Genomic DNA, 23,178 nt, shown 5'->3' on the forward strand with positions numbered 1-23,178 from the left:
TAAACAATACAAATATTAAGCAAAAAACCTTAAGTTACATTAATATGAGGCAAAATAGACTTTAAGGTAGAAAGAGGGTCACTTCATAATGATAAAAGTTTCAATTCACAAGGAAAATACAAAAATTCTAAATGTACATGAGCCTAATATCATAGTCTCTATATATGTAAAGGAGAAACTGACAGAACTGTGAGGAGAAAGTGGATAAATCCACAATAATGGAACAAGACAAAATACTCAGTTAAGAATATAGAATACAATGTCATTAACAAACTTGACCTAACAAATCTGGACATAAATTAATGCTCTACCCAACATCTAGAATACACACTCTTGCTAAGCACATGCAATATCACAACACTGACCATACTCTGAGACACAAAGCAAGTAGAATCAAACTTCAAAGAATTAAAACTTAATAGAGCATCTTCTCTAACCACAATGTGAAGTGAGAAACCGATAAAAAAAAGAAAATCTTATATGTTCAGAAATTAAAATTCCCATATATTCAGAAATTCATAAAGCTCCCATGTTTAGAAATTAGTAAATAATTCATCAATGAAAAAATCATAATGACATTTAGAAAATATTCTGAACTCTACAATAACAAATTCCACAAAGCAAAACTTGTGACATGCAGCTGAAACACTACTGAGAGGTAAATTTATATCCTTAAATACATATATTAGGAAAGGAGACTGAAAATTACTGAGCTAAGCATCCATCATAAGAAATTAGAACTAAAGCAAAATCAGGCCAAAGAGATCAGAAGAAAAAAATTAAGAGCAGAAATTAATTAAATAGGAAATACACATACCACTGAGAGGATTAACAAAGCCAAAAGTTGGTTCTTTGAAGAGACTAAAAATCTGATAAACTCTGGAAAACTGATCAAGAAGAGAGAAAACACAGATAAACAATATCAAGAATAGTATTAAGAGAATATTATTAACATCTTTATGGCAATATATCTGAAAATTCAGATGTGACAAATTCCCAGAAAAAAATAACTTACCAAAATTGACTCAGTAGATATAGAAAGCTTTCAAAGAAATTAATCAGGAATGGAAAATATTCCCAGTTAGTAGCATATTCCAGAAATTACTATTCTATCAAATTTATGTGGAATTATTCCAATCTTACTTAAAAATTTCCAAAGAGTAGAAGATAACAGCAAAATCTTTATGAGGAGAGCAAAAATGTGAATACCAAACCCATAGAAGAATAGTATAAGAAACAAAACAGGCATATCTCATTAATGAACACAGATGTAAAAATCATAAACAAAATATTAGCAAACAGAAATCAGCAATATAGGAAAAGCAACAATGTATTGTGACTAAGTTGTGTTTATCTCATTGTAGATTTAGTCAATATTTTAAAAGAAATGAATGCATTCATGTACACTAACATTAAGAAAAATAATTAAAGGATAAGCAAAAATCTATATAGAAAGATGAAGTATCTGATAAAATTCAACATGTATGTCTTTAAAAAAAATCTTAGCATTCTAAAAATACAATAATCTGATAACAGGTGTCTTAACACAAACCACCACCAAGAAAAATCCTCTAAGAATGGTGAAACATTAAAAACTGTTCCCTTGATACTGGAACAAATCAAGAATCTTGGCTATTCACACTTCTTTCAACATTTACACTCAAGGTCCTTGCCATTACAACAATGCAAAAGCCCTGGGGAGAAAATAATACAACTTTATTAACAGATACTAAAAAAAACCTAAATAAATGGAGATATTTACCAGGGTCATAAACTGGAAAATTCCAAATTATAAAGTGTCAGTTCTGTTCAAATTGAATGCTGCCAAGTCAATCGGGATTCAGGGGCAGAGTGGGTGGGTAACGGGATCTATGAGGGTCACTGAAGCAGCAGTGGAATAAATCAGATGGACCGTGCCAGTTAACTAAGGTTTCCATACATTTCTCTCTACTTAACCGGAAATTTTTAAACATTCTTCAAAAATACCTACTACACATGTAGCTGCACTCAGTTAAAATTCAGAAAACAATCCATGGCCTTTTTCTGGTGACTTATACTATTATCTAATTTTGAAACTCATAAATATCCTTCTCAAGAAACTCATAAATACGGTTCAGAAGTGAAAAAAAGAACTACAGAAAACTGAAAAATGTTTTGCAAAATCTTTTTCAGAAATGTTTTCTTCAACTAGTGAGAGGAAATTAGTAATTTAATGTTTCTGTATAATAATTTTTGCATCATAAAATCATTTTCTCCCTACCCCCACTAAATAAATGCTTGACCAATATTTCCAGCTTTACAGGGGCTATCCACTTTCTCCGTCTGTACAAACCTCCATCAGAGCACTTGTCACAGTGCGTATTATTTACTTATCTGTCTCTCCCAATTAAGCAATCTGACCGCCAGAGGCTTATATTTCTCATTGTTGTACCTGACTCATAATATTCAAAAAATGTGTTTTGAATTAATAAAAGCTCATTTTATAGATAAAACTCTAAGAAAGGTTAACTGATCAGGTTATAATCTCACAACTAGTAAGTAGCAAAGTTACTCATTCATTTATTCAGCAAATACTTACTGTTCTAGGTCCTAGATTCTAGGACTAAAACCTAGACCTTCTGACTCCTACTACAGTGTTGTTTTCATAAAAGTAGAAAAAAAAAAATCTAACTTTTTTAAGTAATGAAATTGCTCTCACAGGATCACGGTGGGGAAGAAGAAACTCCTATGAGACAAGAACTCACAACTGAACCAAAATTGCCTGTCTTGCTAGTTAAACATGAAGAGGCCAGAGAACACAGGGATCAAATTCCAAATCTTTTGGCTGAAAACAATTCAGCAACAAATCATAAAATCTGGAATAATAAATGGGGCCAGCCCGATGGCGTAGTGGTTAAGTTCATGTGCTCCGCATCGGAAGCCCAGGGTTCGCAGCTTCAGATCCCAGGTGCAGACCTGCACACCACTTATCCAGCCATGCTGTGGCAGGTTTCTCACATATAAAGTAGAGGAAGATGGGCCGGATGTTAGCCCAGGGCCAATATTCCTCAGCAAAAAGAGGAGGATTGGCAACAGATGTTAGCTCAGGGCTAATCTTCCTCACTAAAAAAAAAAAAAAAATCTGGAATAATAAAAATTATTACATTTACTCAAAATCAACACTAAAAAAGCTCTGTGATGTGCTAAACTGTGTATCTGGAGCCTCTGATCAAGCATTAGTTTTATTTTCTCCTCTTTAATTACCTTCTTTATTGTATTAATACTTTTTATTTAGATGTTCTCTAAATAATAATCAATTACAACAACCATATAAAGCTACAGCAAGAGAGTAACATTAAGAGAGAAACAAATTTAAAAAAAAAACTAAGAACTTAAGTAAATTCTTTAACTTGAAAACGTTTCATTCAGGATATTCGGCATTTTCAAGTAAAATTTCCTGGAGACTTGTTTCTCAGTGATAAGCACCAAAATGTGAAACCTGTACATTTGTAAGCACACTGTAAAATAAAAGCACTTTTTGCACAGAACTTACAGAATTCCAAGAACTTTCTGGCCCAGAAAAAAGTGAAAAATCTAGTTATTTTCACAGCTTTCTCACTCACACCTAATTTGATAGTAACTTTTTTTAGCAATTTACCTTGACTGAGTGATCCAAAACATTCACCTTAGTTTTCATAGGAAAAACATTGCTTATAATATTTCCACTAGCTTCTTTAGATTTAATTTAATTACGATCACAGATACAACTGGTATAAACAGTTGTATTTTATATTATGGACAAACATAAGAGACGCTTGGTGAGTATATAAATCAACTGCACTGGGAGGAGCAGAAGCATCTACAAGAGGAGATCGGGCCACTAGCCTGAGCATTAAGCACACTACAGGCATCAGTCATTCTACACCGAAGGGAAGGCACAGCTTTAGTTATTCCAGCAAATCATTAAGTGGAAGCCATTTAAGATCATTTCAACTGTATACTGAAAGTTTTTTTACATTTTTGGCCATGAGGGTACTGACAAAGGAGAAGGATAGACCAACAGAAACGTAACCACCCTCTGAAAGAAATCAACTGTACACATTCCCCACAGATGACTGGGAAATATTTTTATACATACCGGATGAAATTATATTTTATGTATAGTTATACAACCAATAAACCAATTATTTAATTGAATTAACATCTGGGTTACTTAAATTTCACTTTAGTATCATCTCATCAGATACATGCTCATGTATGCCACAGAGCAATAACAGTATATAGCTCCATCTAGTGGAGAAATAGACATTTCCAGAGCTTACGTTTCAGTCCTTTTAATTAATTTCACAGTAAACCTAACAAAACTGACTTTTTAAAAAAATGCCAGTTTTTCACTCATAACAATTACACATTTTTCCTACTCAATACTCTAACCAACATTTTCCATTCGACTAGTGATATTTTTGAATATTCAGGATTTCCTCAACACCTTCTAACAAATTTTTCCATAGGAAAAAGAATAGTGGCAGTTGATTTTGCAAAGAAAAAACTTAATATTCACACTGTTCCTTTAAAGAAGAGGGTGAAAAATATAAAAGTTACTCCACAAGGATACAAGTATGGAGTAATATCCCACAAGCTAATGCCACTGGAAAAGTCTCTTCAAAGTTCCTATGGTCATAACAGCTAGGGAGATACGGACAAAAACACAGGCAAGGTTTCTAAACACTTTGTTGACCTTTCTCCAATAACAAATGACATAATGAAAAATTTTTGTATTTTTAAAAACCGTGATGAAAAAGTTAATGTTAAAGCAGACTTGACTATTAAAAATCCCCTAATAACTATTTTTAAGTACATATTCTTAAAACAACGTAAAAACATTCTAACCATTGATGTAACTAAACTTCAAATCAAACTCAGTTATTTTTGAATCATGATACAAAGTATGGAAATTTAACTTAATAAAAGTTAATTTTTAGTGGTGCCACTAAAATCAGACACTAGCATGAAGAGGTAGACGATCAGTAGTAACGTTAACAGATTCTTCCTCTCAATAATTTTCTTATTTCCACATCTCTGCATAAACTCAATATAGAATTCAAATGTATTTCACTTTAAGTTGATTTAATTAAAATTAATGTTAATTAGCCCACTACTGTGATGTTAATTCATATGAATAATAGAGTTATCATACATTAAAGATGTAATACTGCACTAATTCATATCTCTAGTACCTGTTAAGCACAGTACCTAACAGAAGAATATGTACATTTTAAATGAACAATTCAATGTAAAGACTTTTGATGAAATTGTGGGCTCATTTTGGAAACTTTAACATTTTCAGCCATGTAACTTTTCTTTCCTGGTTAGGGTGCTTATTTTATCAAATCAAATTCTCCTTAATTTTTCTTCCTTTTGGATGCCATAAGAGGCTAAAAATTTGAAGCAATGTACTTGTTTTGATAAACTAGTTTTTAAATTATTTCGGACCTTTGACCTGACCTGAGGGAGGGTGAGGACAGTATCAAGAGTTGGAAGAACGGGAATAAGTCTGCTACAGCAAGAATCATATCCCACACATAACCCAACACCGTCTGCTTGGTCACTGTCAGATTCTCAAAGTTACTGGTTTATCAAAATTACCATCTTATTTAGACTCAAGGAATAAATTGTTTATTCTCTCTATTTATAGGGACAAGAAAAGAAACTGTTTCCTTCTCAGTTAAGATGAGGTTGGAGTTTTTCCTAAGGAAGTTTCATTTAGAAATTAGGAAGCCTTCTGGTTATTCAGAAATTAGGAAGCTTAAGACGGTGAGTGAACTACGAAGATTGCTGGCTCTCTCTCCTAGAATCAACCTAGAAAAACTAGGAAAGTGAGAGGGAATCATGGACCTGTGGAACCAACCAAAAACTTCAAGAAATCCATGTAAGCGTCAGTTGTCTGGAAAGAGGACTGGAGGAGAGGACTACAGCCTCGGGTGAAGAGCAGACACTGGCGATGCGGAAAGAATGGGTGAGAGAACAACACGCGTGGCTCTCACCTCCCCCACACTGCCCAGTACAATTCTAGTCTGACGCACCAACACAGAAATCAGCAGCAATAACCCAAGCTGTAGCTGCCATGGGGTAAGGTCAAGACAGGGTAAAAATCCTACAGGGGAATGAAAAGAGAGGAGATCTGCTTAGTCCATTTGGGCTGCTGTAACAAAAATACCATAGACTGGGTGGCTTACAAACAACAGAAATTTATTTCTCACAGTTCTAGAGGCTGGAAGTCCGAGATCAGGGTAGCGGCATGGCTGAGTTCTGGTAAGAGTCCTCTTCTGGGTTGCAGACTGCCCACTTCTCACTGTATCCTCACACAGCAGAGAGCAGACCGGGGAAGCAAGCTCTCTCACGACTCTTATAAAGGCACTAATCCCACGAGGGCTCTGCCCTCAAGACCTTATCAAATCCTAATTGCCTCCCAAAGGCCCCAGATCCTAATACCATCACACTGGGGGGTAAGGTTTCAACATATGAATTTGGAGGGGGACACAGACATTCAATGCACAACAAGATGTAATCATCATTTACTCTTCTATCTTCTCCCCTTCCAGACTCCAGACTGGTTGGCTTATAACCACAGCAGTTCCTGTTCCTGAACACACAGGAAAACTGCATTTCTTGGCCTTCTTTACATTTGTGTCATGTGACTGAGTTGTACCCAAAGCAGTGTGGGCAGAAGTGAGATAAGCCCATTTCACAACTCACCGTAAAGGCATTCTATGAGATCCTTTAGCCCTCTCTTCCTTTCCTGCAACAACCTTGAACACCACATTTGAGGTGGCGGCATCACAAGACAGAAGGACCCTTGACCTCTAAGCCACACTCTGTATGGGTGAGAAATCTTCTATTAAGCCACAATTTGGGGGCTAGTAGTGCAACATAGCCTCTCCCATCCTAATACACAACTTAGTGACTGCCAGCCTCCTGCCTCCAATTCTGACCAGAGGAGTTCCTTGGTGGAGCAACAACAGATGTCAACGGTGATTCTGTGGTGCCTGAAACCCTCCAACTCCAAGTTCATCCCATCCCCTCTTCTGAAAATACACACGTACTCTCTATCTCTTCCTCTCTCTCTCTCTCTCCCTCCCTCCCTCTCTCTCTCTCTCTCCCTCTCTCTCTCTCTCACACACACACTTCATTTTTTTAGACCTTGGATATACAAGGTCTAAACCCCCTTGGGGGGGTTACAAGGTCTAAACCTACAAACCCCACATATGGGGAAAGACAGTAGACAGTGACTGTGTACTGGTTGAATAAACTAATTAATTAACTACACTGAATAAATTCAGAGAAACGAATACACGAATAAACTATAAAATGTTAACTGGTCATCTCCTTTTAAGTGCACCATCTGATTTGAATAGCAGGTAGCTTCCAGAAGCAGTAAAAGGCAAGAAAACAGCCTCCCTTAGAGACTCTACAAAGGAACACAGTCCTACTCACATCTTCATTTTAGCCCAGCAGGAACCATTTCAGATTTCTGACCTCCAGAACTGTAAGATAATGAATTTGTGTGAACTCACTATATTTGTGGTGATTTGTTACAGCTATTACAGCAGCAATAGGAAACCAACACACACACTTTGTGTGTAGCTCTCATACCACCTACTATGTTCAGAGACATTTTCAGCTTCTCTTATAGAACAAATTTAAAATAGAAGAGGGATCACAGTGATGAATCAACTGGAAACTGAAGTCTTGAATGAACAGGAGCCTGCCAAGAGGCATAACTCCACTCTCACTGGAGCGGTTATTTCTCATACCACCAGGAAGAGAGTCCTACCCCAGCACAGCCATGTGTGAGCTGAAGGTAAAACACTTTCTAAACAGTGCTCCCTCTCACTCAGGCACTCTCTATGACTGTGGAATCATTAAATGAATATCTGGATACAGGAGCTGCCATTTATTAACTCTGTAGCCTCTGGCAAATCATCTATCAAGCAGCTATCAAGGGGATAAGTGGTCACTAAAATTTTAGATTCCACAAACTAATAAAATTTCCAAAAGAAAAATCGCTGGCAGGTTATTTTATAAAGTAAGGACTTAAAAAAACAGAAGCAACTATCTTCTCTGATCATGAAATAAAGAGCATGTTAGCAGAGCATACCTTCAAAAAAGGACAACCCTTTAAATTGAATAACTTGAACTTTGTAAAAAGATAGGAGGATTCTGAGGAGACTGTGGTATAAGTAGCATAGTTTTTGAATCTCCCCAAATACCTCCATAAAAATAGACAGAGTGACCAGGATAGCAAAACCAAACCCATAAAATATCTACCACAAAACTAGGTAAACACCAAAATACAACACCAACAACCATAAGACCCCCATGACCTCCAGAGCCCGTGCAGGAAGGAGAGGGAAACAAGACCAGCCAGGAGAATCCCTACGGCGGCAGCTCCGCTCCCAGCAGGCAAAGAGCGCAGAGGTCTCAGGCAGCTCTCAAGGGCAGGGGCTGGAGCATCAAGGCCTGAGGAACCTTTACAACACTTGACCCTCAGGAGAAACCGGAAATAGGGTCAGTAGGACAGGCACACCAGGGACAGAGGGCAAGGAAAGTTGAGGTGTGAAAGCTGGGAAAGGGAGGGGAGGGGAGGTGACACTGCCAGGGGATCTTGGCAAGAAACTGACCACTTTTTAAAACTTCTGAAAAACAACAGGAAACATTCTTCCAAATACTTAGTTACTTTTCAATCTTTTGACAACTCATTTAGAAGATTTCAAAGGGCTTAAAAATCATTATATTCCTTAAAACAAACAACACTGGTTACACTCTAATTATAATCACTAGAAGTTAAAGCTGATCCAATATTAATGTCAAATGACGCTGAATTCTTGATTTTATAGAAATCACCGACGGTAGAAAAAAAATTAGATACAAATTCAAGGCACTGACCAAATGACCATATCCTATAGAAAACAGTCTGGGAATACACTAAAAAAAATACACTAAAACAAAAGTAGAAAGAAGAAAAAAAGATCACCCCTTGCATTCACCACCAAAATATAAAATACTCTTAAAATCTTAGTGCATTCCCTCTGTCATTTCTGTTTTCCATATTTATATAAGTGTAAGCAATGTCTAGACATACTTGATTTTTTAAAAAATATTATATCATAAGCATTTTTCTTCATATCACTTCAACAGTTAATATTCCATTGGATGGCAATATCATAGTTTTCTGTTTTGAATAGCACTAGAAGAAACATCTTCGTGGCAGCTTTTAAAAATCTCATTAATATTAAATGTGGCAATGTTAAGGAGGAGTCTAAATTTTTATCCACTGGGAGGCAAATAATACAATCTGCTGTTTTTCAAAGTAATTATTAAAATTAAGATTATATTTTAGAAGAAAAACTATTCCAAAAAACTTTACAGAAGAAAATAATTTCTCTTAATTTTTCAGGTGCATTTATATGTAGACCAAACAAGAGCTTCCAGGACCAACCAGTTACTAATCATGTAGCAAAATATTTTAAATGAGATTTTAATTCTAAAATGGCTAACAAACAAAAACATAGGCATTTTAAAGATGTGTATGTAGATTTTAATTTAAACTAAGCTGCAAATTAATCACCAGCATGAAATAAAGACAGTAGGAATTAAGTCGCCGAAATCCTAAGCCAAGTTTCTTACCAGTACAGAATCACAAAGAAACTCAGTGAGTTTTTGTATACGAACTTCCTAAGCTACAGTTCACTTAGCCAAATGAATTAGAATAATCTTGCCCACTGTGCCAGCTCATGCCACTGAATAAAATGTTCTACTTTGGGATATCATAAGCTATATCACACACTATCTGCAGCTCCCATGCTGGTAATAAGCTGTGTGACATAAATTAAGGAAATAGCTTCAATTTACATTAAATTTAAAAGATAATACAAGTATTAAAGTACTAATTAGTTTCCGGACAGGATGCTTAAAAAAGAGGTCTGTCACACTTCAGAAAATACTTCATTAAAAAGAATGAATTTAAATGTTTAAATTTTTTTTCGGTTATATGTATATGGCTGGGTCTTAACACAAAACAGCATTTCAACACCCAAATGCAAATAGTATCTGTAAGAAATTACCACTCAAATTCCAAAAATTTTTCTAATTATCTGATGAACACTCATATGCTTGTACCTTAACATAAAATTACATAACCTTAGGTCATATTTGATAAGATATTACTTCCCAAAATCAAAACATTATTTAAAATAAATAAATACATAAATAATAAAATGCACACTGTAGGGAAGGAAGAACTTTTCCTGGATCCTTTTGGGATTCCTGGCTGGGCCTTTCAGGCAGTATCCTTCCATCTTTGCAGATAAGGATGCTCCTTTCCTCCAGGTATAGGGAGGGCACCTCTCACATGAGGTCTTATGACCTGCTTCAGGGGAGAAGGGGGAAGTCAGAGAGTCCGGCCTGCACCTGATGTTTCTCAAATTCCTTCAGCTTAAAATCTTCAATATGCCAAGGTGCCATATTTTGGGGTAGCGTGTTCTGAACCCCCTCAACACAAAATGAAAACATCCTAGAAATTACCCTTTCCTAAGTATATATTATTTAGGATAACAGAGCACAGTGAACAAATAATGCAAATACTAATCAAAAGAAAGCAGGAGTGGCTATATTAATATCAGACAAAATAAAACAAGAAATATTACCAAGACTTAGTACATTAAAGGGCTGAATTCACTAACAAGGCATAAACAATCCTAAATATGCAAGCACTTCACAACAATGAAAAATCATCAGAAAAATCCATAATTACATATGGATTTCACACACCTTCAGACAACTTCACCACACCTCTCTCAATAATCAGGAGAATAAGCCCTCAGAAAATCAGCAAGGACACAGATCACTCAGTACTATCAACCAACCTGACCTAATTGACATTTACAGAAAACTCCACCCAACAGGGCAGAATACACAATCTTCTCAAGTGCACATGGCACATTTACCAAAAAAGACCCTCTTCTGGTCCATAAGACAAACCTCAACACATTTATAAGAATTGAAAACATAAAAATTATGTTATCTCACCACAACAGAAATAAATTAGAAATCAGTAACAGAAAGATACCTTGAAAATCACCAAACACTTCTAAATAACCCATGGTTCAAAAAGCAAGACTAAAAGGAAATTTTACAATATTTTGAACAATATAAAAACGGAAACACAACATATCAAAATTCATGAGATGTAGCTAGATCAGTGCTTGGAGGGAAATCTATAGAACTGTAACGGTGGGCCCACTTAGAGAGCCAGTTCGAACAGACCCCATCTCTTATCAACTAAGTGATTAAGGATTGTCTTTCAGAAAAACTGCAAAATCATGTAGCCAGGGCATGCACAAAATCGTGACATGAAACGACCCTGGAACCAAAGATTCTCCTTCTAAGGAACCCAAGGACCAGGACGTGAGTGGAACTTGAAAGTCAGACTCTTATCAGAAGGGAGGGGTCCCTCACTCAGGAAGATCTGGTGTTAAAATTCCTTCCCAATCTCATCATAAATGTTTAGAACCTCATCATAAATGTTTAAAACCTTACTGTAAATACCTGAAGCCCACCAATCAAAACCTATCCCACCAGCATTTCCGCAAGCCAACCTGTTCTCCCTAACCTCTTAAATTTTGTCCCAAATCCTGAATCGGGGAGAGAGATCTAAGGGCACATGCCCCCTGTCTCCCTGGAGATGGATCTTGCAGAATAAAGCTGATTTCTCCCCTCAAAGGCTGGTGCCGTAATTAACTGGCTTGGTTATGCACATTGGGCAGAGAACCCCAATTTTGTGCAGTAACAGAACTAAAAAGGAGGAAGGTCTCTCTTTAACACTTAAGCTTCCACCTTTAAAAATATACAAAATTAAGAGAAAATTAAACCCAAAGGAAGGAAATGGTAAAAAGCAAAAATCAATAGACTTGAAAATGTAAAAATATAGAAAATCAATGAAACCAAAAGCTGGTTCTTTGAAAAGATCAATGAAATAGATAAGCCTCTTGCCAGACTGATCAAGATAAAAATAAAGACATAAATTGCTAATATCAGGAAGAAGAGAAGGACATTAAAATGATCCCAAAGACATAAAAAAAGATAAAAAGGGAATATTACAAACAACTTCAAACTTGTTAATTTGACAAACTCCTTGAAACACACAATCTACCAAAGCTAACTCAACAAGAATAGATAACCAGGGGCCGGCCCGGTGGCGTAGCAGTTAAGTTCACACGCTCCGCTCTGGTGGCCCAGGGTTCGCAGGTTCAGATCCCAGGTGCGCACCGACGCACCGCTTGTCAAGCCATACTATGGTGGCGTCCCATATAAAGTAGAGGAAGCTAGGCATCGATGTTAGCCCAGGGCCAGTTTCCTCAGCAAATAAAGGGGAGGATTGGCAATGGATGTTAGCTCAGGGCTAATCTTCCTCACACACACACACAAAAAAATAGATAACCAGAAGAGTCCTTATCTACTAAGGAAACTGAATCCCCAGTTTAAAGAAACTTTCCAACAGAAAAAACCCCAGGCCCAGAAGTTATAAGATCTCTTAAGTCCCTTTTCTTCCCCGGAAACCTCCTTCCAGAGGAGGTTTCTCTCGAATCTGGACCATCTGCTCTCTAGGCCTGCTATACGGCTGTGTCTCCCACAGCATCATTTCACTGTTCTCCTAGGTTGGATTTACTAATTCCTACATTCCAGGTCTTTCTTTCCCTTCTTTATTTTGCTAAAGCATAACTTCTGAGGCTTTCCAGGTCTGAAAATATCTTTGTTCTACTCCCATATTTCATTGGTTGTTGACTAGCCATGAGTTTTTGGGTTGAAAAGTGTATCCTCCAAAACTTTGAAATCATTGTGATATTGTGTTCTAATTAGCAGCTAACACTGCTGGTTAAGAAGACTGATGCTGATGCTGGCATATTCAATTCTTTCTTCTTTTTAGGTAGTCTATTTTTGTTTTCTCTCTGGAAACCTTTCAGGATTTTTTTTTTCATTCTTAGTGTTGTGAAATTTCACAAATACGTGCCTATGGTTAGGCTTTTTGTTGTTGTTGTTCTTAATATTGAGCATTCTTAGGAACAGAAAGAATAGAATGCTGTACGTCTGGTTTTTAATGAAGGTTGTTTTGGTTGGGATGACAGAATTTGGGATAATGTTTTGCTGTCATCTTTTTATTTTTTTATGTTGCCTGAAAGAGTTTATAATGAGCACATATCATTTCTCTAAAAACTATGCCATTAAAAAAATAACAAGAGGGGGCAGCCTGGTGGCATAGTGGTTAAGTTTTCGTGCTCTGCTTTGGTGACTCAGGGTTCACAAGTTCGAATCCTGGGCATGAACTGACGCACTGCTCATCAAGCCATGTTGTGGCGACGTCCCACATACAAAATAGAGGAAGATGGACACAGATGTTAGCTCAGGGCCAATCTTCCTCAGCAAAAAGAGGAAGATTGGCAACAGATGTTAGCCCAGAGCGAGTCTTCCTTACCAGAAAAAAAAAAAAAAAAGAATGCCCCACAACGTCAATTAAAGCTTTCAATGTGCAAACTCAGATTCCACAATTCTACTTCTAGAAATCTATATTCTAGTAAAGGATGCAAACATATACATACAGGAATATAAACTGCAGTGATGTTTATAACATCAAAAAATTAGAAACAGCACAGACATCTACCAGTTAGGGTCTGGTTAAACAAACTATGGTACACACATTAAACACTATGCAGACATATACTGACATAGGAAGATGTACAAAATATTAAATCAAAAGACGTAGTTGTAAAATAATAAAGCATAACCTTTGTTATATTAAGAAAATTAAAAAGCAAACAAGCCGAAACCATATGTTTGGATACCTATACACAGATAAGGAAATGCATAAAGAAAGGTCTCAAAGGATGCACTCTAGGATGCAATAGTCTCCACGATAACCACTAAAAGAATGGTAAAGTATATGTAATTTCCAAAATAAAGAATGAAATAACACAAAATATGAATGGATGAAATGATCCAATTACCAAATGCTCCAACTGTAAGACAAAGATGTCCCACTGGATTTTTAAAAATTAACCAAAAGAAGGCTGACATAGCTGTATCAAAATCAGAAAGAGGTCATAGATGGGAGAAGACTCAGGAAACATGACAACTAAATAATACTGTGATCTGCATTGTGTCCTAGAACAGAAAAAGAACATTAATGGAAGAACTAGTGATATCTGGATTAACTGTATAATTTAGTGAAGAGTACTATAACAATATTAATTTCTTAGTTTTGATAAATGTACTATGATCATGCATTGTGTTAACATTAGAAGTAAGGTGAAGGTTTTACAGGAACTCTGTACTATTTTTGCAACTTTTTGGTAAGTCTAAAATTATTTCAAAATAAAAAGTTTAAAAAACAAACTAGACTTTAAAACAAAAAGCATTACTAGAGGTAAAACGGGATGCTTCTTAATGGAAAAAAAGGCTAAATTCATAGGAAGACAGACCAATTATAAAATTATATGCTTCTAATAACATGACCTCAAAATAAATAAATCAAAAATTGACAGAACTACTAAGGAGAAATAGAATCCACGACGACACAGAGAGATTTAACACAGAGTAAACCGTCAGTAACGGTCAAACACACATACATACACATACACACACAAATCAGTAAGGAAAGAGAAGATTTTAACAAGAACCTTAACAAACTTCACCTCATAGACACACAGAAAGCACTGTACCCATCGACTGCAGAATTCATAATACACACACACAGCATTTTTTTTTAAATAACCAAACACAAAGCAAGTACTTACATGTTTCAATGATTACTGAATTCGAAATATTTTAATGGTAGTTATAGGGGTGTTAATTTTTTATTATTCATTAAACTATCCACATATATTGTATATACTTTTCTTCACATGTATTAAATTTCACAATAAAGTTTTAAAAAAGCTAACTGATCTATACCATTTATCTACGTACTTACTTGTTTTTAGTTTTCAAAACTTGTTCCACAGCAGCAAAACCCTCAAAACGAAACTATGAAGATGGGAAGGTGGTGTTATGAGAGGTTCGGGGATTCGATCGGAGACGTAAAAGACACTTTCCACTCCAAACAAATGGACTGGAGGTATATTTTATTATATAGAGGATAGTAAAGGTGACAGTCTGCAAACAGATCCAAATAGGTCAAATATTAAGAGGGAAAAAAACATCAGCCCGACTGGAAAGGGAAAACACCCACATCGGCTGAAGAGAAATGACACAAATCAACCAGAAGGAGAAACACCAGGTTAACCGAAAAGAGAACACATCAAATCAATTACTTCATATCAAATCAATTACTTCACATCAAATCAGTTACTCACAACATCCACGCCCCACTGCCGGGAGAGCCCTGTCAATCGACGCGGCTGGGCAAGGATCACACGTCCTGGGCAAGGTGTCCCTTCCACAGGTGGAACTCTCACCAGGGCTCAGTTTCCAGCAGTTTTTATACCATCAGTAATTTTTAGAGTAAGCAATTACAGAGTTTGCAGAGCAAGCATTTAGTGTTCCCATGTACAAAATGGTTATCAGTGGCGTACGTGCACTGAGCCCCCTGGCTAACATCCCGGCCCAGTAGTTGTGTACGTGCATTGTTCTCTTTGGTTATCGTCCCAGCCCGGCACAGATGGCCAGTCCATCCCGTGCTACGACGGTCCAAGAGCCTTGAAATGTTACAACTTGCAACTCCCTCCGTGAGAGAAAGGCCGGTTCCCGGGAAAAGGCCAGTTCCCACCACACAGAAAGCAGCTTTTATATTTCTTTTTGTGCTGGTGGCTGTAGGTCAATGGAGCGGCCAAACATGGCTGTACTCATGTCAAGACAGGTGGTATGCTTCAACAGATAATAAAACAAGATTCAGAATTAAGGGTTCCAGTAAAATGATCCCTATTGTATTCTAGCAGCTTCCAAAACTCATAAAACCAGGGATACCAAAGGCAATTCTCAAAATAATATTTATACATAATCAAATCACCCTAAGGCAGAACTATGGACAAATAAGAGTAGACTACCAGGCTATATACATGCCAAACAATAAAATCTAAACTAAAAATGCCTCCAATACAGACAATATCTGATGCCATGCCAAACTCATGCCAACTGCCAAAAGCAGTTCTACGGTAAATCTGTCCGACTCATTATCCACTTTAATGAAACCCCAAACCAAACTAAACTTCACAGTAGTAGTCTCTTTATGTCGCCAGTTTTGAGATAAAACAAATATAGAATTTATAGTTAAATGGTTAATATTCTCTTTTCCAAAAAGTAAAAATAATGTATCTTCAAATATATTTAAGATGATAAAAACAGATTGAAGCTATGTTCACAAAAACTTCAGGATGAACTACTTCTTTTATTAAAAATTTTCTGAAATAAAAAGAGCAGTTTATTAGTTATCTATTGCTGCCTAACAAATTACCCCAAAACTCAGCAGCTTAAAACAACACACATTTGTTATCTCACAGTTTTCTGAGGGTCAGAAATCAGGTGATGCTTAGCTAGGTCCTCTGGCTCAGGGTCTCCTGCAAGGTTGTAATCAAGGTGTCACCCAGGGCTACAGTCTTCTCAAGGTTTAACTGGGACAAGATCTTCCAACTTCACTCAGTGGTTGTTGACAGGATTCAGTTCCCAGGGGGGTCACTGAACTGAGACCCCAGCTCTTCACAGGCTGTTGGCCAAAGGCTGCCCTCAAGTCCTTGACAGGTGGGTCTTTCTATAGGTTAGCTCACAACGTGGCAGCTGGCTTCATCAAAGGGAGCAAGCAAGAGAGCGCAGCAAAAAGGAAGCTGCCGTCTTTTGTGACCTAATCTCAGAAGTGGCATCCCACCACTTTTGCCATAGTCTATAAGAAGTGAGCCTCTAGGTCTAGTCTACCCTCAAGGGGAAAGGACTACACAAGAGTGTGAATACCAGGGTTATCTTAGAAGGTTCCTATCACAAGTAGGAATGGAAAAAGGCACTGGAATAAAAATCAGAATAGGATTCTAGTAACTAGGTGACTAAAGAAATCTCAAGTCCTCAGAGTTTTCGCTGAAAAAACTGAGAAGGCAGCCTAAATGACCACCAGAGTCATGTAAATTCTAAGCTCTAAATTCTGTGCCTCTCTTACTGGATCTTTTGGAAAAGATTACCTACCAAAGATTAGAGATACTTGATCAAAATGCCTCATTTTACAAAAGAAAGCCAAGTTCCAGGAAAGGCTAATACAAACAGGTAGTGAACCACACTTACTCTGCTCTGATGCCCAGTGCTCCTCGCACTATAGTGCATTGCTTTTGCAGTCAATGCCCTAAAACAGCCCTATCCTCTCTTTGTAATAGTCTCAAAATCCAATAAATTCAAAAGAAAGAGAGAATAATAAGACAGTACTAACAAGAGCAGCAGGAACTGATTAATGTTGTGCATTATCTCTTTTTCTTTCATCAACCCTAAAGTTATCTCTATAGGTGGCATGTTTGTATGAAAGTGAGCTATCCTAAGCCCATCCCCAGTCCCTCGTATATGAACATATTAGTGATAAGATTATTTGCTGGAAGTAAAGAATAAAAGCAACAGATAATAGACCATAGCAGAGAAACATAGTCACCTTACAACAAGCAAATAAGATTAAATGAAACCTAAGTGAAGTATCTAAAAATAGAAACTGCAACCAGAAAAGGCAATGTTTGTCCCCATTGGAATCCTGGAAAACAGAGAGTTCCAGCGGTCAACAAAAGCAATGTGATGCAGGCAATATCGAGGGGAGTAGGTCCTCTAGGAAGCTAATGACAACAACTGGACTGACAGATATATCCTTATTAATATAGAAGCATCAGTCAGGGTCTAGTACCACTAAACATCTGTACTACATAAATACCCTATTTGCTTCTATATGAGATGAGGCGCCAACAAGGGGGGTGATCACTTGTCAGAGAATCCCCGCCACCAGCACATACCATTTACCAGCTGTAATAGTTTGTAATGACTCCAATTCTGGTTCAAGAAGAGCAGAGAAAACACTGTATATAAGTACAATTGTTTTGTGTGGGAATTATAAAGCAGGAAGGTATATGTATTAGTCAAAATATGTGTGTACATATACACATGTATATAAATGCATAACTGGATCCGAAATTTCTATATAAGAAAGGCTTAGGGACAGCAGTGGGTTGGTGGTGGAAGCTGGGTCTAGTGGTTTATCTTAAACCTGCATTTGCATAACAATCAAGTAAGACTGAAAAAAACCTCAATTATCCATACCCCAAGTCTCTCATTAGTAGCATATATCTACATACATACCTAAATTCATTTCTATAAACCACCTAAAAATAAGAAAGTATTAGCTAAGAATGTTAACATAGGCTGAAAAAGTATTCAAGGAAAGTTTCTGAGGGTACTGAGTAAAAGGCACAAGGCCCAAAGCAGAGCAGATGAACTGGAGAGTCCAGTGGGGCACTTAAGGAAGAGAGGACTTCCATCCTGGACACAGCTGCCACAGTTGAGTTTCACGGCCCAAGGCATGGTCCAAACTTTATTTCCCATATTCTGAGTATACTCAATCAGATAGATATAAATTTCAATCAAGCCACCCCAAGATGGAACAGCTCAAAAGACAATATCCATTTCAAAGTATTGCAAACGGTATTTTATGCTTCTGTATAATTTTTCACTCAGTGTCCAGAGCTGACTGGATATGCATCCCTCTTTTCTTTTCTCACTTCTTACCTCTCCTTTTTCCCCCAGTTTTAAGGGATGGGAGAAAGCAGGAGCATCAGGGACAGCTCAGAGAAGACTCAAATAGGTCTCTAATTAGTCTTGAGGTAAAGGTGGTAAAAAGCAAAGAAAGTATGTTTAGAGATTTGAAATTTAAACCCAAAACACTAGAGCGCACACTACCTAATACTACTATGTATTTATACTTCTCCATATAGCCCATGTCAGTTAATGATTTCACCACCACCAAAGGGCAAAAGATTGAATAGTCATTTTTGAGCAGTCATTTTTCAACATAGCAGGGGTTAGCAAACTATGAAACAAGGAAGAATGAAAGAAAAGAAAAGGAGAGAAAGAAGGAAGGAGGGAAGAAGAAAAGGAAGGAAAGCAAAGGAAGGGAGGGAGGAAACGAAGGAAGGAAGAAAATATAGTTGGCTCTCCATATCTGCAGGTTCCGTATCCACGGATTCAACCGATACCCAGTGGAAAGGCCTCTGATGGTTGCATCTGTACTGTCATTATTCCCTAAACAACACAGTATAACAACTCTTTACATAGCATTTACACTGTATTAGGTATTATAAGTAATCTAGAAATGATCTAAAGTATATGGTAAGATGTCTGTAGGTTGTATGCAAATACTATGCCATTTTACATAAGGGACTTGAGCATCTGCAGATTTTGGTATCCACAGGAGTCCTGGACCCAATCCCCGCATACCGAGGGAGGACTGTACAAAAGAGACTGTATACAGCCTGCAAAGCCTAAAACACAGGCTTAGCTTCACACAGTACTGTGTTAACTGAAACTCTACAAAGCAAGGAATGCCTATATTTACTATCTGGCCCTTTACAGAAAATTTGGTGACCCCTGCTATAGAGGCCATCCAAATGGCTAATAAACAGATGAACAGGTGTTAAATGTTATTAGTTATTAAGGAAAATTAGGGGAAAAAAACCCAATGCAATATCACTATATACCCACCAGAATGGCTAAAATGAAAAAAACAATGGTAAGTGTTGCAAGCATTTGGAGGAGCCAGAATTCTCAAACACTGCTATTAAGAGTGTTAACTGACACAACTAATTTGAAAAACTTTTTGGTACTGTATACCAGAAATACCTATCTGCATATCCTATAATATAGCCATTTCACTAGTAGATATATATACAACAGAAATGTATACACATGTTCACCAAAATACTTATAAAAATGTTCATAGAAGCCCTATCGGTAATAGCCAAAACCTGGAAGAATACTACGCAGCATGAGAACAAATCACTACTACATAACTCATACATACTACATAACTATAAATCTCACAAACACAGTACTAAGCAAACGTGAGACACGAAAGACTATACACCATATGATTCCATTTATATAAAACCAATAATAGGTAAATTCATAGATCATGTTACAAATAGAGATAGTGGGGCCGGCCCAGTAGCGTAGTGGTTAAGTTTGGGCACTCTGCTTCAGGGGCTGGGGTTCGCAGGTTCCATCTCCGGCTCGGACCATGCTGTGGCGGTGTCCCACATACAAAATAGAGGAAGACTGGCATGGATGTTAGCTCAGGGAGAATCTTCCTCAAGCAAAAAGAGGAAGATTGGCAACAGATGTTAGCTCAGGGCAAATCTTCCTCACAAATAAAAAAAAAAGAAAAAAGAAATGGAGATAGTGGTTACCTTTGGAAAGGGGGCACAAAGTAGGACTTCTAGGATGCAAGCAATGCTTTCTTGATCCAGGGACTGGATACACGGGTACGTACACTTTGTAAAAAATTCAGTGAGCTGTACAATTACAATTCATGCACTTTTCTGTATGTCTATTATACTTTAAAAATTAACACACTAAATAGATTTCTATAAACTCTATGCCTTTTTAGGAAAATTGTGCACATCTGCCGTTCACTTTTCTAATTTGCCATCATTACCCCTCAGCAATGAGATATCTTAATTCTTGTTACCTTATATAGAAAAGTCAGCTTTGTTTTAATTAATTTTCTTGGTATACAATTGCATAGGATATCCAAATGATTATATAACCATCATTTTAGGTTCCACACTCGTTCCCAAGGAGAAACTCCGAAAGGCGAATAACTTGTGATAGTATGTTAAAGTTATCTGGGGAAGAAAAATAAACCCTCCTTGAAATGTAGTTTTGTTTAGGCTTAGCTTTGTCTACTAACACTGTGATTTAATCTGCATAAAATGTTCAAAGGAGCTTTTCAAAAAGCTTGTTCTTGTGGAAAGCTGTTTCTTTCCACCACCCTAATAATGCTGCTATCTTGTGTTTATCCAGTTCCTTCCATCCATGGAGCTTAAAGTACTTCACAAATACTGTTGGGTGGTGTCACCTTCCAGTTAGAAAATTGGCGGCCCTAGACATTGCGAACCAAAAGCATTCTAACAGTATCTTTCTAAAGCACAGCTCAGCGTGCCGCCGAAACTTACAAGGGTGAGAACTGAAATACAAAGCGGTTAAGCGACTCTCAAGGGCACAGAGCCAACCACAGGTTGAGCCTGGACCTGAATCCTCTAACTCACCGCGACTTAAGGGAAAAAGAAACAAAAACCTACAGCCTTGAATAAATGTCCAGCTGCTGAACGCTTGTAGTGGGAAACTGGGGAGTTTGCCGAAATCGTGCCCAGAAAGAGGACTGAGAACCCCACGACGCTGACCTTCGAGGGAGCCCCATCACTCCCGGCCGCACGGGGCCAGTACCCACCGGGCGCAGACTCCGCGCGGCCCTTCTCCTTCTCCAGGGAGGCTGCGGCCGGAAATTCCAGGCCTGGGGTAAGCCCACCCCGACTTTTCTCCGGTCGCCCAAGCCTCCCAGCCTCCCGGTTTACCTGAGACGCGCCGCGCACCGACCCGGCAGCCAACTCTGCGCGCCCGCCCGGAGTTTCTCAGGCCCAACGCGCAGCCCCCACGCCAGCCAATCGCCGCGCGCTCGGAGCCTCCCGGCCGGGCTCGCCAGAGCGAGGAGGTGCGCGCGCCCGCAAACGAGCAGGCGGGCGCGGCGGGGACGCGAGCCAGCCGCACGCCGCGCGCGGGGGCCCACGGGGAACGGAGGCGGAACGGGCGCGGGACGCGGCAGGCGGCGCGCACCGGGCATGCGCGTGCCGCGCCGCCAGGGCCGCGGGGCGGGGCCTCCGGGCGAGGGAGCGAGCTTGGAAGTCGTCGCAGGAGTTTGGGGAAGAAGGGAGGCGGTCTTAGTGTAACGCGGCTGCTCCGGCAGGGCGGAACGCTTGTCTGAAACGAAGGGCGCGTTCTCCGAGAGCAAATGTTGCCCGGACAAAACCCAGTCTGGTTAAAGGAGGGAAAACGCGGTTAAAATGCGTCTTGTGGCTCGACTTGGGCGTTGTCGAGTCTCCACGGAGCTGGGGGAATTGTGGTTTCCCGTCTTGTGTGTGGTTTGGAGTGAGAGGAGGAGTGGGGATGCGACGCCGGGAGAGGACAGCGGCGTGTTGCCAAGTGATGGTTGAATGAAAAGGGCCGAAGTGAACTCCAGTTGGATGAGCAGAAAGCGGTACCTAGCTCCTGGCCAAAGAGCGAGCGTTTCGTACTAAAACTTGCAGGCGGTGACCTCTTTGACTTAAGTACTCGAAAGAGATCTGGATGTTCACTGTATAGATTCTTTAAGACAAGATGTTGAACCTTCCAGAATTAAACAAAAAAAATAAGCCCTCAATTTGTGTACCTCCGTGTTGAAACAAGAACGGAATGGCATAATTGCTAGTAATTTGAATGTGATTTTCTTGTTTCAGAGATCAGTATTGCGTCTATAAATGTCACGTTAACTCCTTCAGATACAAATATTTGTTTAGCACCTACTGTGTGCCAGGTACTCTTCTGGGTGTTGAATAATAAGCAACAATGGTTTTTTACATATCTCCAGAGACTAGGCATAATATGAAGTGTTGACGGTTTCCCAAGTTAATGGTTAAAGTTAATGAAAGGAAGTTACATTTAGTAAGTGTGAAAAAGAGCAGGAAAAAAGACATGAAAAATTGGATGTAGATTAGTTGGAACAAAATAGGTTATAATAGTCACAAACTCTTAGTTATTATATTGTAATGAATGCACAGTGCTCTAAAGAGGTTTGTTATAGATTCAGCTTTGAAATGCATTTTTTTACTTCAGTCAAGGTCTGAATCAGATATTTGTGAATACAAAGTACCATAAAAATATGAGACAAAAAGAGGAGTGGAATACTTTTGTCAGAATAGATGGGAAGGGCAATCCAATCAGGAAGAATGACTTTGGAAAGGTTTAGGGCCAGCTCAACTTCTATGTAAAAGGAGGAAAAATTGCTTTTTCTGGCTAAGGAATAGCAAGAAATAAGGGGGGATGGTGAACACTATATTGAGATAATTCAAACCAAATAATTAATTAATAGGTTAAATTTAGAGAAAG

The 23,178-nt window shown here is 38.2% G+C and overlaps 1 protein-coding gene across 11 annotated transcripts in view; it reads right to left on the reverse strand.

Annotated features, from left to right (window-relative positions):
* The window catches only part of MIPOL1 (mirror-image polydactyly 1), a 310,457-nt gene extending 288,652 nt beyond the window's left edge, over positions 1-21,805 (reverse strand). For 5 of the 11 annotated variants that reach the window (XM_058540696.1, XM_058540694.1, XM_058540698.1 and 2 more), the window contains exon 1: positions 21,612-21,803. The gene's annotated coding sequence lies outside the window, so the exon portion shown is untranslated. Of the gene's footprint in view, positions 1-20,725; positions 21,302-21,338; positions 21,578-21,611 lie in introns of those variants that run through there. The other 6 variants (XM_058540695.1, XM_058540697.1, XM_058540702.1 and 3 more) reach the window with 6 other exon arrangements.
* Positions 21,806-23,178: the final 1,373 nt, after the last annotated feature.

This window comes from Diceros bicornis, chromosome 5 (genome assembly GCF_020826845.1).
Source record: "Diceros bicornis minor isolate mBicDic1 chromosome 5, mDicBic1.mat.cur, whole genome shotgun sequence".
Classification (NCBI taxonomy): Eukaryota; Metazoa; Chordata; class Mammalia; order Perissodactyla; family Rhinocerotidae; genus Diceros; species Diceros bicornis.